Genomic DNA, 16,005 nt, shown 5'->3' on the forward strand with positions numbered 1-16,005 from the left:
AACCTTTATTTTTTTCCATAGTAGCTTCAAATTTTTTTAAAATATCTTTTCCAATATTACCTTTAACGTTCAGACAACATGACGCAAATTCTTTTATTAATGCTGTACTTTCGAACAATGACAGTTTTGGTGATTCTGAGTAATTGTTTTTTGAACAAAACTAAAATTTGATTTTATAAATGAAAGTTCTTGTTGAAGCAAGTTACTCTGAAAAGTTTGTTTAGAATCCAAAAGAGATTGGGAACTTTCATCTGTTAACGTATCAATTATGTTCTTTATTTTAACAAAATGATCTGCATACAAATTAGCTACTTCTAACCATGTTCCCCATCGCGTTAAAATAGGTTGTGGTGGAAGAGGAATGTTAGGTAGCATTTCTTTATAAAGTTGAATTCTTATAGGAGATTTAAGAAATACTTTTTTTGACACTGGATATCATGGTATTTACAAGAGGAAACTTTTTTCGTATTTCCTTTGCAACTCTGTTTAATCCATGCGCTACACAAGTAACATGTATTAAATCTGGGAAAAATATTTTTAAATTTTGTCCTGCTTTCACCATATAAGGAGCAGCATTCGATAAAATAAGCAGTAACTTATTAGAAGGAATAGTTGTCGGAAGAAAAAAAGTTGCTAATGTTTCTTGTATAAAACGCGAAATTGTTAAAGCTTTTGTTTTCTCAAGTTGCTGGCATGAAATAAGATGAGATTTTGGTAAGGTATCTTCTTTAAGAACACCAATCAATAAATGAGCAATATACTTTCCTGAGGAATCAGTGGTTTCGTCTACAGATATGTAAAAATAATTATCAGCAATTTCTTCCTTAATATTAATTAACACCTAAAATGGTGTTAATTTTGGAGAAATCCTTTGGAAAATCCCTAAATTAGGAACAAAACTATTAGCCGTTTACCTGCTGTTAAGATACAATAAATTGTAGATAGATTTGGGGATTAGATCATAAAATGCAAATGAGCGAACCCTTAGCGATTATCCAATAACTGAATGCCTCAGTGACCGAGACTTTCTAAGAATGTTGAGGGCTACTTAAATTGATCTTCTTTGAAATTGTAAATGTTTTGTACCTGTAGAGATTACGTACTTAGATCATTTCTTGATTAAAATGACTACAAAATTTTATACAAGAATTGAAATAAATTGGTATATTTAAAAATTTTCAAATACAGTATAAAAATCTGAACTTTTATGCACTTTATGCAAACTTTTATACAAATATGCCAAAATATGAAATATTTGCATAAAATATGCACAATATGCAAAATATGCAATATGCATATTTGCCGAAGTCTAGTCATCACTATCATTATCGTCAACACTAGCATTTACACATGAAAACACAAACATTTACTTTTCGTAATTCTACAGAAACTTTGTTTGCATCTACACGAGGTTTTCTTGTTACAGCAGCATGAAATGGTTTGATGCAGTATAGAGTTGGGTTCTTATAACTGTATTTACTATTAGTAGATGTAATTTTTACGCGCAAATATGATATATGCATCAATTTTTTCAAACGACCTAAGAGAATAGTTAAAATATAGCATTATTTATTATTATTATAAATTAAAAACAGTATAAATCAATATATTATAATAAAAAGATTTCAAATGCATGCATTTTTGTACGAAAAATATAACTAATCTTATCAAGAAACTTTTCGGTCAAGTTTGAAGAATTGTTTTGGTCAAAACTACCTAAAGTATATCACAATATGTTCCTTGTACCGGCTGTGAGTTTTTATCGATTGAACTGTACACACGGATTTTTAACACCGTGTGCAAAATTACACGATACATGCCTTCAATTTTTAGCACACAACTCTAAAAATTTAACGCATGTATAGAGGTAACTTTGCAGACGGTTTTGTAAATCCGTGGATAATGTATTCAATATAAAACAACTCAAGCAGAAACAAACAACATATCGTGTTATACGATTTTATTAAAAGTGATTTTGATACAAAAAAATTGTTCAATCGTTAAAGTTAGCTAAAATTATTTCTATTGTATGTATCTCATTCGTTGGTTACAATTTTATACTAAAATTATTATTTTTAATTTAGATTTATACAGAGTGTACAAAAGCTGAAAAATAATTGGAATTTGCTTTGTAAAAATTTTTTGTAATAATAGTCTCCCGTTTTATACCGCTGTCGCGGCTTTGGGAGTATAGCAGGGTAGTCTGCTATATCTAGGGCCTACGGTATACAAAGAAGGTAACATGGCCAGTGCTACGCTTCAACCGTCTATTATTACCCCTGGTTTTACCCAAGGTACTCATTTTTATTCAGGCTGAGTCGACCTGGGGCCTATAGACATTTTTAAAATGTCCAGATGTTCTTGCCGGCGGTGGGATTCGAACTCCGGACCACCGGCTTGCGAGGCAAGCATCCTACCGCTTGCGCTACGCAGGCCCTGCCTAAAGTTGCTGCCCAAAAATTAACTTAAAATGAGTGTTGGTAATGTAATACCCTTTTGACTCGTGGATTCTCATCACACCCGTAGTGTGCATTATGGGAGTTAAACATACCTTGTCGCGTAACGCTGGCCTCGTCCGTAAAAAGAATGCATTTTAAAAAAATTGGGGCTGTCCTTTCTTGCAATGTTTCACAAAAATCCACTATAACCAGTAGATCGTCTGGCAAAAGCTCTTGGACTTATCTGTAATGATAAGTATTTAGCTGCTACTCTTTAAATATCTGCCAAGTACTTGATGAAGACGTATTCGTTTGTCTTGCTATATTCCTTTCGCTAACTGTTGCATCTTGATCAAGTAAATTTAAAATTTTTTTATTAGTTGTTCTTGTTATTCATGATTTACCAGATTTTATTTTATTCGTCTCACAGTTCCAGTTTCTCGACAACGTCATTCAACGGCTCTAATGTTTTTTTGCTTGGTAAGTTTCTTCTAGGAAACTTTTCTGCACAACGCGTAAAAGCTACATTAGAGTTTTCTAAACGCTCACTTAAGGTTAATAACATGTTGGTGTATTCAACATTTGAGTACATTTTGATTAACAATACTTAATTTTACATATAACAAGGTTTTAAAAATCCAATTATTGTTGACTTATCGACATAAGAATCAATAAACGTCAGTTTCCTCCATCTTTTAACACTTAGAATATCTTATATCTCATTCCACATCATCAATCCATCTCCTTCGTGCTTGTTCTCTACTTCTTGTGCCTTCTGGTTTTGAAAATGTAAATCTCATTGTGTATTCGTGATCTGACATCCTAGCAATGTGCCTAGCCCATCTAAGTCTCTGCACTTTAACGAATTTTACAATATCTGATTAGATCTGATAGATCGGTATATAACTGATATAGTTCAAAATTGTAACATTGACGCCATAGTCCATTTTCATTTACTTCCCCAAAAATCTTTCTAAGAATTTTTCTCTCAAAAATACCAAGAAGTCTTTCATTATTTTGAGATAAGGTCCACATTTCAGCTCCATATATCAAAACTGGTCTTATTAAGGTCTTGTATATTGAGCTTTACTGGGGTCGTATTTTCGAATTCATTCGAGCATATTTCGAATACGAAGTTAGAAGAAATTCGCTCGAAATCCAGTTTTTTGTATTTTCGAATAGTGCGTGTACGAATTTTTTCGTATACGGCGGCACGAATGGGTCTGAACCATTCGAATTTCGATATTAGTATACGGGTAAAGTAATTATTGTCGTTTCAGTTGTCAGTGGGCCTGTGTACGTCAGATGAGATTTTAGCTGATAGTTTTTAATCGTTGTTGGGTTGTTGTAAACAATATTTTTACATTGAACTTTGTTTTCAATGGCTATTTTAAATAATTTGTTAATAGAAAGAAATAGTTAGGTAATGCCCTTGCAGAGTCGGAAATATTAGCACAACGAAGAGGCAATTTTACCAACCCTTCTTAACCCTCCAGAGGACTATTTGGATGTACAATTTCAAAACTTGTATAGCTTAACAAAGCTCCTCACAATGGAGTTGATAGACTTATGGCTATTTTTTTGTTCGACTGACACCGAACCGCCATATTTCATGTCATTTTTTTACTTCTTTTAGCTAATTTACAAGAAACAAAGAGTTTTTTTTGATGAAAAAATTACCGTAAAATAGGTTAAGTAAAACTGTCATATTCTTCTTTTTTGACGTGACAACGTCTTAAATTAGGTTGTGGCTCGGAGTCACTCATGAAAAAGTGTAACGCCCGCTCACGTCTGTTACGATGAGTCACCGAACGAGAGAGAGGCCCGCCGGACCGGCGAATGCCTTGCGTCTCTCTCCCACTCAAACATGATCGGTCCGCTGCGCGCGCAGCACTAGAGAATTAGGCGCGTTGAATCGGTGCGTGCTTGTGTCTCTGTCTTTCTCGAGCGTTCTTGGCGTTGGAAAACCGAGAAAGCGTCATAATATAAGTTCACACGTGTGGTTAAAGTATCGTCAGCTGTGTCTGTAGTGAAAATGTGGAGTGCTTAGATTCGTCATTTACAACAACTACAACAATAAAGGTAAATAATTGTACACTAATATTTCATTATCGTAAACTATGATTGATTGATTAATTGTTAGATTGGCACAAAAGTTGAGAAACTGAGTTTACATGTACAATGTTTTAGTAAACAAAATATATTTCTATAGTTAAAATTTGTGCAATTCTTATTTTCATTCAATTCCTTGTTCCTATTGTGCAATTTAATAATATTCATATCAATAAATATTCTACCGAGAAAAAGACGTTGTCACGTAAAATCTTCGCCCGTAAAACCGACTTTACAGGCAACCGATTTTTTTTTATTTAAGTATTGGTTGTTCGAATTTGCAGTGTTGCCGGTGCAAATTATCCTCGTATACGTATAATATTTCGAAGGACGTTCAAAAATACAGATTCAGATTCGTATACGAAATTTTTCATTCGAGTTAACTCTATATACGAAAAAAAAATCGATTGAATTCGAAAATACGACCCCTGTACGTTTTATATTTTTATTTGTATATGTTTCTGGAGACCGTGAACAGTTCTGTTTGCGTCTACTATGCGTCTTTTTATTTCGTCTCTTGTCGTGTTTATTGCGTTTACTAGCTATCCAAGGTACCTATGCGAATTATTTGACTTGCTTAAACGTTTGGTTGGTAATTTGAATTCTCTGTTGGATATTTCGGAAGTTTTTTGAAACCAACATATAAATTTGGTTTTTTTTCTTGTTTACCACAAGTCCTAATTCATTTGCTGCGTCCGCAAGCCTGGTCTAACACTGCACCATGTTTCTCATACTTCTGCCTACTATAACTTGATAGTCAGCGAATCCGAGAATTAAAAATAGTTTCATTCATTCTAATATTTAATTTGTCTGATTGCATTTTCCAAGGCGACACGCCAGCGCGTCCCTCTGCCTTAGACCATTATTAATGTCAAAGAACGTAGAGTTTTCTCCTTCAATTCTAGCGCATGAGCCCATGTTTTGCATTGTTAATTGGACCAACTTAAGTACCTTAGGTAGGATCCCAAAGTCTATCATTGCATTATACAATGCAGTACTTTTCATACTGTCATAGGCTGCGTGAAGTCAACGAAGAGATGGTGTGTATCTATGTTAAAATTTTAGTGACTTTTCTAGAATCTGCTTATGTGCTTAAATTTAAAGTGTAGTTGACTTTCCAGCAGTAAATCCGCATTAATATTAACCAACAATATTCTTTGTAAAATGTTTAAGTCTTTTAAACAATACATTGCCGAAGATTACCATTTTTTTTATACATTCCCGAACCGAAAGGGATACGACTGTTGTGGAAAGTGTTGTGCTTCCAGTAAAAACCAACCTGTGTGCTGGGATGAGAATGACTGTAGATGCTGCAAAAATTGATTCACCTGCTGTAAGGATGTGGATTCATGTTGATCTATATGGATCCAAGACGTAGCGTCCAAAGAGATCAATAACAGTGCTGTGATGATCAAGCTTGCTGTAAAAATGAATTAGGTTGCTGCAAAGTCCAAAAACACCGGATTTAACGGTAGTCCTCAAGCAAGCTCTTCTCAATCCAAAAACTGTTTTGAAATCTGCGAGAATAAAAATTTAACCTCTTCCAATAAAGGATGTACTACCAATGAGGATAAAAATAAATGTTGCAAAAGGAAAGTACAAAAGTGTTATAAAAATAACAAGGCTCTATCAAGTAGTTAAAATAAAATTTATAATATGGAAATAGGTATAATATTTTTTATGGTTCAGTGATAATAAAATAAATAAATTACTTACTCTCTTTTTGGTATTGATTTAAATAAAACAATAATAATACTAAAACTATTCAGACACGGAGTATGATTCGATAAATATTTATGAATATTTTACACGATTATTATCAATTCCATAAAACATTCACATATAATGAGGCAAGTGAACCTAGGAATTTTTCCACTTGTCATCAGAAAAATATTGTTATATGTTTCTATATTATTATTAGCTTAAAAGTGGAGCAACAGACACTTCCAGATAATTTTTCTTTATTAGCCTCCCATTTAATTTTATGATGGGATGAAAAATATTCCAAGGTAATCACCAGAAGATGAATGAGTCAAGTTTTTGTAATACATAAAATACTAATTCCGTTACAGATGTCATGCAAGTTGTTGAAACCCTGACAGTTCCAGAATGTGATATTACTTGTGTTGTCGAAATGTTTTAATTACTTTGGGGCCAGATTCACATACTGGAGAATTTTCCTCTTCGCGTGCCCATTTATTTTGATATATCAAAGTAATACGAGGTATGTCTTTATACTTTATTGTGACTTATTTATATCGATTTAAATATTTATATTTATATTGTGATTTATCACCATTTTATTTCCTATCTTCGGAGCTCGATTCCTGACGGAGCTCGAATCACGCTTCGGTTAACGCTTCAGTTAAATGTTGCCTTTGAATGAGAATGAGGTATGATCTAATGGATAAATTTGGATAGTATGAGCGAGATAACATTAAGGAACGAAATACACAGGGAAGGAAAGACATAGCCTTACTGAACAGCGTACTGTGGGATAAAAACATCTCTAAAGAAAATAAAAGAAGAATATACAACACCATAATAAAAAGTATCACAACATATGGATGCGAAGTGTGGCCCCTAAAAGACAGAACAGAGATAATGCTTAGAGCAACAGAAATGGACTTCTGGTGCCGCTCGGCGGGAATCTCCAGACGCGATACAATAACAAACGCGATAAATCATGGGGGTTACACATAATATGGTTGATGACATCAAAACGACACAACTCAGATGGTACGGACACTTAAGGAGAATGCCGGATAATATAATACCAAGACAAATTCTTGAATGGCAACCAAGGGGTAAGCGGAGACCAGGAAGGTCAAGCAGAAGTTGGAGAGAAGGAGTTGATAAAGAAATCAGAGAAAGAGAATGGAGGACGACTTATGGAACGATAGAATGAGATGCAGATTCGAAATCGGAAGACGTCGAAGAACGTTGTAAACCGACATTATATATATGAGCGAGATAACGATTTACTTTTCTTTTTAATATGTTAACGGGAGCTTTAGTTAGAAAAAGGAAAATTTTAAATGGTCGAGGCTTATCATTGATCTTACCTAAACGGGTGCCGGAGCTAATGAATTTACTTAATTCAGAGTCTAAGGAGGCTAAAACATTAGTTGCACGTTTCATACTAACAGAAGCATCTCGATCAGGCAAAATAAATATAATAACGTTTTTTTTCGAAATGATAAAAAAGCTTTAGGTTGATTTTCCAAAGAGGACACTCTTTGCTGCATTTTTTTATTATGATCTTTAAGTCTTTCAATCTCAGCTCGCAATAGCTGCTGTCTAAGAAGACAAAGTTTAACTAGGAAGATACACCCTGCTAATATAGATAACATAATAGCTCAGATTTCTTCCTTCAAAGACCGCCAAAGTCATTATACACGGAAACTGGACAAAAAAAAATATCCACCATCAGAGTTAAATGTAAAAATAATGTACAGAGCCTTTAAAGAACTTCACCTACAGTCCAAGGTTTCTTACTTTATTTATTATAACATATTTCAAACTCGATTTAACATATCTTTTTTAACCTCAGATGCGAGACTTGTTTATTATGTGATGGAACTGAAACCCAACTCAAACTACCGAATATCTATGAATCAACAAAAAAAGAACTTTTTTAAGTAAGAAACCCTTATCACGTTAAAACAAAGGCATTTTATGATATCAAACGAAAAATTAAACATAAAGCAACATAGTAATGATGTATCTGCAACAGATTTTGACTTTATGCAAAATCTTCCGCTACCCAATTTGACTACAAAAAAAGTTGTCTACAGCAGACAACCTTGGTACTATGTATTTGGTGTACATGACATCGAAGTAAATGATGTCCATATGTACACCTATCACGATGGAATGGCTAAACATGGTCAAAACGAAGTAACTTCCATCCTAAAAGATCATCAACTCGGTAAAATGTATGTTATTTTTTTCTCTAATGGTTGCTCGGATCAGAACAAAAACTACATATTTTTTCGCTCTTCATATATCCTGGTGCATGTACTGAAATTAGCATCAGAGATAAGACACGTATACCCAATAGGAGGAAATTCATACCTAACTTGCGATAGTGACTTTAGTCTCATTTCTCGTGCAAAAAAAGTAGTTGTTGATATTCCAGAAGAATGCGATGATCTTATTTGGCAGTTAAGATTTAAACTTTCTCCATTTAAAGTGGTTAATCCTGGGAAAGAAACTAACTGGTTTCTTATGGATGAAAGTTTTAAGGATTTATTTTTAACGAATTCAAAACCAAAAATTTCATTCAAACCAGCAAGAATGTACCAAATGTCTGAGAAATTATCACGTCCCATGGACCTTTTAAACCATTACAGGAAAAACAACTCCAAAACAAATAACTCTTATACCAAAGTTTCGCGGTCTAATGGAGTTAACTAAATAGAATCCTCTTAATAAAGAATTTTATCTTAATCTAGAACCAGAATTCGGGGAAACAAAGGACCATACTCCAGTCGTAGAACTATTTAACGATGATAATGATGAGTGGTAGCGAGTGGACAACATAGAATGTTTTGTTATATCTACGAGGATATTATATAATGTTCAAAAATGATTGATTTTGTATGTATCAATATATTTTTTGAGTTGAAGACATTATCGAACATATTACAAGGCAAAAATGGAGATGGGCAGGACATGTTGCAAGAATGAAAGACGACAGTTGGACAAAAAAATTGCTTGAGTAGAGACCACGGGCTGACAAGCGAAGCCGAGGAAGACCCCCAACGCGATGGACCGACGACCTCAAAAGAATCGTGACCAATTGGATAGCAGAGGCGCAGAACAGAAGTAGATGGAAAAGTCTAGAGGAGGCCTATATTCAACAATGGACAACTCAGGGCTGATTGATGAATATATTTTGCAAAGTTTCTACCGATTTTTATTTAAAATATCAATAAAAATATGAAATCAACGTACAATTATTTTGATATCCACATTACTTCCAAGGAATATCTTAATAAAAGTGAGATTTTAAATAAATTGAAGCTGGGCAGTTGTCTTTGATTTGCCAAAATTTTAATGTTTGGACAAGTGTTGTTTTTCAAATAAAGGCTTCAATTTTTTTAGGTTTTATATAGATAGAATAACAAGTTATGTTAGTTCATTCAAATTTTTTGCTTATATTTTTATTTATTACCAATTCAAGTGAAAAATTAGTGATTTTTAGATTTTCCGTGTATAAATTAAAATTAAAACCAATACATTTTATTTAAAAACTTTAAAATGAGTTTTTGTAAAAGTTTTTTAGTGCATTTCCCCGGTATATACACAACAAAACTTTATATTCTAGTTTTGCATATATGAAATTATGATCATAAATGCTAAGTTTAACACTGATCATATAATCATACTTTGCTCAAACGACTGTATTAAAAATGTTGTTAATTTTACGACAGCTTTCCCAGTGAGCTGTTTTTGTATTTTTCTCAAATGATGAAGTATGTCGTTTGTTGTCATTATCGTAATTTTAAAACTGCTGAATTTAATTAAAATAAATTTTGAAGTGCACAGCTTTTCACGGTTCAATTATCTGCATTCGCAATATTCACGTAGCACTTCAGCCATATTTTTGATTTATGACGTCGATCTATAGCAAATAAAAAACACATTTTGTTGTTTGAATTAAAAATGGGAATGTTAGACTATTTACGCCCCCGAAAAGTCATTTGCATTTACAGCACGTACATTTTTTATACCAGTAAATCAACTGTACGACATCTCAAGAAATAATTACGGTCAAAAAGGAACTAAAACATTTGCTTTACTACCAACAACATAATACAATGACAGTAATCGAAAAGAGGCAGATTTCAGAAGGGTTGACTTGAATCTGTATCTTAACGCAGTGTAACAAAAATCAAATAATCACCATCGCGCGGACAATAGTTATCGCGTGGTTCTTGTGCCAATGGGAATATAACTAAGGTCGTTAAATTTGATACATAGATCTTTATTTAAATAGGAAAATTAATAAACTTACAGTACAGGAAACTGATTAAACTTAACTCTAGAACCACAAGGTGGCGTCCCCGCGACCGGCGAATCCTACTATCCGTTCTTAAACTGCTTTCATTGTCCGGATGCAGCTAAGCATCTATCTACCTTTCGCATTTCGTATTTTTAGTTACCAGTTGATCGTCGAGTAGGTTAGTGCACCAGTTTCTGTCCGTGTTGAGATTTACGATAGCGGTCGCATACGACGCCACCTTGTTATTTACGTTTGGAATTTTACGACGGTAAATATGAAGGTTTTGTTGAAAATATTTATTAAATATTAAAAAGAAATAAATTATTATTTATTTCTTACAATTGTTGCAGAGTCTTTACGATAAGGATGGAGTCAAAGAGGCCTAAATTAGATGTAGCTACACCCGGTTGCAGTAATGGCTATAAGAGAAGACGGCCTTTGACGCAATTAGAGTTAGAACAATTGGCGAACGAAGGTTTTAGCGACTCAGATGAGTTTGTAGAAAGCGGTGAGAGTGAAACTGAAAACAACATAGATATAGGGGATACGCAGGATGATGAATTTGATGCCTTAATTCCAGGAAATCCTGATCTCTTTCCGAAGTAAAAATAAGTCCTAAACAAAAAATATATCCTAAAAATGGGCGTAGGTTGTGTCTAAATAGTTTGCATAGCAAAAGTACCAGGGTTTTGAAAAAAAACCTTGGTTCTTCACTTGCCATGACCGAAAGGACCAGCAAAATATATGGTAGATTCAAAAAAAATTTGGAGTTTATTTTTTAGCAAAGAACTGGTGGATATAATTGTAAAATACACTAATGAGGAAATCGAAAGAAAGAAAATTAGATATAAGAGCGAGCAATGGTATCTTAGAGCAACGGATAGTGTCGAAATACGAGAGTTGTTTGGACTGTTATATTTGAGCGGTGTTTTAAAAAATGTCCATGTCACACTGAGTGATTTATGGTAACCAATTTTTGGACCTGTTATCTTTAGGACAACCATGAACAAGAACCGTTTTGAACTTCTGATCAACTGTTTATGGTTTGATACTAAGAAAACGAGAGAAGACATAAGAAAGATTGATAAATTTGCAGCTACCAGGGATATTTGGAATATGTTCGAGAAATCCTGTAGACAAATCTACACTCCATCGGAATATGTAATAATTGATGAGACGCTTTTAGGATTTAGGGGCTGTTGTCCCTTCAAGATGTATATCCCAAATAAGCCCAACAAATATGGTCTTAAACTCGTTATGATGTGTGATGCGAAAACATATTATATGTGCTCTGCTAAACCTTACATTAATATGGTTCTGAAACTATTTTCTTGTGGCATTTTAAATTAATTTATATTTAAATGGGAATAAGCCACTATTAAAGGTTAAAATACGTTTATTGACGTTTCAATTTCCACTTCGGAAATCGTTCTCAAAATACAAACTAATGTTTGTATTTTGAGAACGATTTCCGAAGTGGAGATTGAAACGTCAATAAACGTATTTTAACCTTTAATTGTGGCTTATTCCCATTTAAATATAAATTAAACCTTACATTGGAAAGGAGGAAAGAAAAAGTCAATGTTCGATTCCAACACAATACGTGCTTGAGCTTATAACAGATTTTCATGGGACAAATAGAAATTGCACTATGGACAATTGGTTTACTTCGTACGAAGCCGCAGAAAAATTGCAGGAAAAGAATCTAACGCTGGTAGGAACGATCAGAAAAAATCAACCTGATATTCCAAAGCAAATGTGGGTCCTAGCCTCCTCAAGAATTTCTCTCCAATCGTCCCTATCCATCGCCTTTCTCCGCTAGGCACGTATTCCCATATTTCTCATGTCTTCATCGATGTTATCAAGGAACCTTTTTCTGGGTCTTCCTTTTCTTCTCTGACCAATGGGTCTATCAAGGAGCGTTTTTCTAGCTGGGTCATTTTGTAGATGTAAGGAGGAAATTGATTGATTGAAAATTCTGCGGTTTATCTCTGCGGTAATATTATTTTCAGTGTTAAGAAAGCTTCTATGTATACAAATTCGTTCACTGCTTTGATGGCATCGTTTTCTATAACAAATAGACGTAGTATTTGTGGTTGCGTGCTTATTTTCATATACTTCGTTTTGTTGGTATTTATTATTAAACCCATTTTTATGCAACCCACACAAACCCAGCTGATTCTTTTAATACTACATACGCCTCTCGTACAGCATTTTTCGTTCTCCTAACAATATTGATATTATCAGCATAGGCCAGGATTTGCACTGATTTAGTAGATATTAAACCAGTGGTTATGATTTGTGACATACGTATTACTTTTTACAGAGCCAGATTAAACAGTATACAGGAGAGAAGGTCTCCCTGGCGCAGCGCGTTACTTGTTTTATAAGTTTCAGTTCCCCCTGAATTCGTACTCTACATTCAACTTTTTCAAGAGTTAGTTTTGTTCAATTTATCAACTTATTTTATATATCTAGCTCTTTCATTGCTTTAAACATTTCTCTTCTATTCACAGAGTCGTAGGCTGCTTTGTAGTCTATAAATATGTGATGAGTATCAATGTCATATTCCAGTGGTTTTTCCAAAATTTGTTTCAGAGTTGAAATCTGATGAATTGTCGATTTACCACCTCTGAAACCAGCCTGGTATTTTCCTACTATCCGTTCTGGATATGGTGCCATACAATGACATAGTACTGTCAAAAATATTTTTTACGCTGCATTTAGAAGCGTAATTACTCTGCCGTTACAGCATTCAAAGATATCTCCTTTCTTGTGTATAGTGCAAAATATTCCAATAGTTTAATCATTAGGGAGGGATTTCTGTGCCCATATTTCTTTTATAAGCTGCTCTAATGCCATTATGGTATTATGGCCACCTTCTTTATATAGTTCAGCTGGGAGATTATCCATTCCGGGTGATTTGTTTCTGGCTAGTTTTTTAACTGCATCTTTAACTTCAAGAATCGTTGGTAGTTTCTCTTCCCTCTCGTCTGTTTTCCCTACATCATCTCTTTCGTCTTTAAAATTTTCTTCTTCTTCCTCTATATTAAGCAATTCAATACATCTTTCCTTGTTGTTAATAGGTCGTCATTCAAACTTCTGTATTGTCTTGTGATTGCCTTGAATTATTTTTTGTTGATGTTAACTTTCTTATAGAATGCTCTGTTTCGTTTTTTCTTTTGTGTATTCTCTTTTCTTCTCTTCTCTTTGTCTGGTAATTCTCTACAGTTGTTCTAGTTCGTCGGGTAAGCATCTTTCTGTAGGCTTCATTTTTTTCTTTTGTTGCATCAGCCTAAAATTTACCAACTTTATTAATAAAAACTACTTAAGATTGTGAGTATTGACTCATTTCCCATATACTAGTATTATGGACTCACATTGGCAAACTTTTTATCATCTTTTTTATTTTTATCAAATAATATAATACCATAATTTTAAAAATTCACGACTAAAAATTACTGTGATATTTAATGACTACGAAAGAGATTAACAACGTTAAAAAAAAAGAATCTGGTAGGATTTTTAATAATACTTTCGGGTATAAGTATCGCTTTTAAAACTAATATTACTCGTTAAACAATTTATATTGGTATCCAATTTTCACCCAGTTTGTTAAATATTCGTAATGATTAACTCTGTGCTAACTTTAAACTTTTCAAAGATCTCTCTATTCACTAATCTCAAAGAGCACAGATGACCCGAACGACTCAAACTAATTTAATTAAACCTGTAAGCGTTTAGAGACCCAAAAATGACCCAGAAGTTCTTGAAAATAAACGATAATTGATTTGGACTAATGTTAAGCTGAAATATCCAAGTGTTCCTTTGGTGACAAGTTTTACACCGAAAAAATAATTTATTTGGTTTAAAAAAGTCAATAATAAAAATACTTTGAAATTTATTTTATTTTAAACTGAAAACACCATCACCATGAAATATATTTTCTAATAATATGCAGTTTTTTGATAAACAAAAAGAATACACTAAAAATCAACTATAATATTTTTATTAATTTATTTTACTTTTACACCTAATAACGCCCAATTTTTTTTTCAAATTTTAAATTTTTACTTATACATAATTATCAGTAACTATCTTGTTCTTAAGAAATATACATTACCCTAATTTACATCTTTGCATTTTGAAATTATGGCCCGATCTTCAAATAGGATATTTAGTTGCAACAGGAGCTTTTGGATAATTTGCATCCACTACAGCAAGATTCTTTTCGCTCGTTTTTGCAACACGAGTTATTATCTTGACTCTCATGATTGCAACAATTCTTACTTTTACAGCAACATTGACAAGAAGTTTGCTGAGAACTACAGCAAACACATGAGTTCCTACAACAGCATACAGTTTGGCCACGACAACATTGTGTTTGTTCTACTTCAGCACAATTTTTTTCCTTCTTACAGCACGTTGATCCATTCTTAGAGCATCTACAGTCATTGTTATTACAGCATGCAAGTATAGTTTTATTGACGCTACAACAATTTTCTTCAACACGGCATGATTTATCATTACAACAATCGCATTCTTTTTGCACAAAACAGCATGAACGTTTATTTTCTGTATTGTTACAGCAATCTTGTTGGCATCTACATGATGTTTTTTTGTTAGAATAACACGAATTGTTTTTGTTGGTGCAACATATCGCTGAGTTGTTGCAACATGATTTTCTTACAGTAGAAGTCATCTTAAACTTAGGATAAATGCCTAAAAGACAAAATATTTCTCAGTATAAAGTTATTAAATGGGATATTAGAATAATATAACTGCTGATACCAACAATTGCTAACTAATATTCAACTAAAATACAAAAATAAAACGAAGTTATATTCAGATCGAAGATGACACTCCACCTGAAGAAAAAAAGCATTCAATTAGTATATTACCAATCATGACAAACGACTGCGAAACTTAGATACTAAAGAAAGAGATAATAACTGAACTCAACTCAAATGTAGCTTCGTAGACCACACTGCTAGACAAAAAGACTTATGTTGGAACGTATACAATATTGGAAACCCTATAAAGGTAGTCGAACAAAAAAGAAAACACGAGATGAAATGGGTAGATGATATTTAAAAAATAGCCATTACAAATTGGAACTATGTTGCTTTAGATATAGATTGACGGAAAGAGTTAAAAGAGGCCTGTGTTCAAAAATGAACGACTAGAAGGCTCAAAAGAAACAAAAGAAGAAGACATACCAACTGAGAAACGGAATACACTAAAAACTGTAGAAATACTTGGTTATGGTATTTAAAAATCAAATAAACAAAAATTTTAAGCATAAATTATTAAAATATGAACAACTAAAGGTTTATGCTTACGGTTTTTTCTTGAAAATAAATATTATGGTTAATTTTTAATGAAGTTCTTCTGGTTGTAATTATTATTGTATCGATTGTATCAATTATGACTATATTTATATTA

At 33.1% G+C, this 16,005-nt stretch overlaps 1 protein-coding gene and 1 long non-coding RNA gene across 2 annotated transcripts in view; one reads left to right on the top strand and one right to left on the bottom strand.

The window, feature by feature from the left end:
* Nucleotides 1-16,005, top strand: part of LOC140435238 (apyrase) — a 120,185-nt gene that overhangs the window by 29,464 nt on the left and 74,716 nt on the right. The gene's annotated exons all lie outside the window — the stretch shown is intronic.
* Nucleotides 14,554-15,962, bottom strand: LOC140433577 (uncharacterized). The gene is made up of 2 exons (XR_011950012.1): nt 15,903-15,962; nt 14,554-15,282 (listed from the first exon to the last, which is right to left on the bottom strand). It is a non-coding gene; the product is annotated as an uncharacterized lncRNA (long non-coding RNA).

Source organism: Diabrotica undecimpunctata, chromosome 2 (assembly GCF_040954645.1).
Source record: "Diabrotica undecimpunctata isolate CICGRU chromosome 2, icDiaUnde3, whole genome shotgun sequence".
NCBI lineage: Eukaryota > Metazoa > Arthropoda > Insecta > Coleoptera > Chrysomelidae > Diabrotica > Diabrotica undecimpunctata.